Source organism: Zingiber officinale, chromosome 2A (genome assembly GCF_018446385.1).
Source record: "Zingiber officinale cultivar Zhangliang chromosome 2A, Zo_v1.1, whole genome shotgun sequence".
In the NCBI taxonomy this organism is placed as follows: domain Eukaryota; kingdom Viridiplantae; phylum Streptophyta; class Magnoliopsida; order Zingiberales; family Zingiberaceae; genus Zingiber; species Zingiber officinale.
In genome coordinates, this window is record NC_055988.1 from 50571430 (window position 1) to 50573537 (window position 2108).

Consider the following 2108-nt stretch of genomic DNA (forward strand, 5'->3'; position numbering starts at 1 on the left):
TAGCGTTAGTTTGCTCATGTAGCTCAAGTTCACAAAATAATCCATCTAATTTTAACTTTGAAAGATTCTTCGAAATCTTGTAGGCATCCACGATGGATGCCCATAATTCATTTTGAGGAAACGCATTTAGGTCATACCTTATTAAATCACAATTCTCCATTAGGTGGTCGATGGTATGAAGCCCATTGAGAATGTCTTTGATCCTCACATGGAGTTGACTCGCAGATTCTCCTTCCTGAATCTTAATGTTAAGCAATTTATTTAAGTAAATATCTCATTTGGTTACCTTTGCATCGCTAGTTCCTTCGTACAATTCAATGAGCTTGTCCCACAGTTCCTTCGCATTTTCGTGTGGGCCCACTTGGTTCAACTCCTCCTTTGTTAGCCCGCATTGTAGTGTATTGAGTGCCTTGAAGTCGATCTGGGCTTTCTTCTTCATTTTCGGATTCTAATGTTCTGAGTCCATTGGGTTTCGGAGTTGTCGACAGGCGCTTTGTAGCCTCTGGTGACGCTAAACCACTGGTCGAAATTGGTCTTCAAGTAAACTTCTATTCATTTCTTCCAGTATGGGAAGTCGTTGTCACTGAATAGGGGAGGTCGGACGGTGTTGTAACCCTCAGTCTGGGCCATGAATCTTGCACACAAAGAGAGAAAGAGAGAAGGTCTCAAGACTTGGTCTTGGATTAGTAGTGTGGGAGAAAGAAAAGTATTACGACTGAAAATGGTGCTGCACTAGTTCAGTTTAATTTGCTACGAATAAAATGTTTCTAAAATGATAATAATACCAGTTTAGATTATATCGAAAAACTTAAAAGTCGAAAAAGAAAAAAAAAATTTCACCCCCTTGCCTGATTAGTGGTTGCATGAAATCAGAGTGGTACCTGCTCTGAAACCACTTGTTGGATCGTGAAAATGCTAGAGGGCTGAGGGGTGAATAGAGTTCATTGAAAATCGTTATCGAGTAAGTAGCAGAAATAAAATACGAAAGCAACACCAAAATAATATGAGTGATTTTTAATTGATTCGGAGCCTTAGGTGACTCCTACTCTAAGGCCCAGGTCCCGTGGACCTATCGATGGCCAATCCACTAAAAATCTCTTTCGATACCCCCGGAAGAGAGAATCGAGTACAAGAGATTTAGGTCAAGTGCAACACACTACACTTATCCATTTTGTAGAAATTAAATATAGAAAATAAATGTTACCAACACTTTTTATAAATCGTAATGGAGCACTTCATGTTGATGTCTGCCTGCCAGGCGCGATCGAAACTCCTAGGAGCAGTCGTCAGACTCAACAGCTTCACTGTGGAGTAGCAGCAGTAACCGGAAGCAGTCGGAAGCTTGAATGTATGCGTAGTAGCTCGAATATTCTTGATATTTCAAACCCTCCTTGAAACAGCCTTATAAAGGGCTTGGAAGACGCCTTCCAAAGGCCTTAAAGGCGCCTCCAATGGAATAAAAATTTATCCTGACTTTGCTACATCTTATCTATGAACCGGTCAAAATTTATCCTGTGGAAGGTGCCTTCCATAGCCATGGAAGTCCCCTTCTATGAATAGTACCAAGGCGCCTTCCATAGCCATGGAAGGCGCCTTCGGGCACTATTCACCCGAAGGTCATTTTCTTCTGTTTTCCTGCAAAACAATATTAGTCCACTAACCCTGCAAGACATGTATTAGGATAAATAAACAAATAATAAAAAGACTAATTAGTTCATGTCCTGCTAGGACCAGGAACTAGTCAAGATCTTAGTCTAGGAATCCCAAATGGACCTAAATAGGACCGACGCCTACTGTCCCTCAACTGAGATGCGTCCTCACATCACTCTCCTCCAGTAACTTACCTTCACTTACCATTTGCCAGATATCCGGTTAACTCGTCGACTAGTCTAGACTTCGTGCCAACTATTCGGTCAACCTGTCGACCTAGTTGGACTTCGTGCCAGCTATCTGATCAACCCGTTGACCTATAGCTGGGCTTCGTGCCAGATATCAAGTCAACCCATCGACCTATCTAGACTTCGTGCCAGCTATCTGGTCAACCCGTCGACCTAGCTGGGTTTCGGACCAGCTATCTGATCAGCCCGTCAACCTAGCTGGATTTCTCC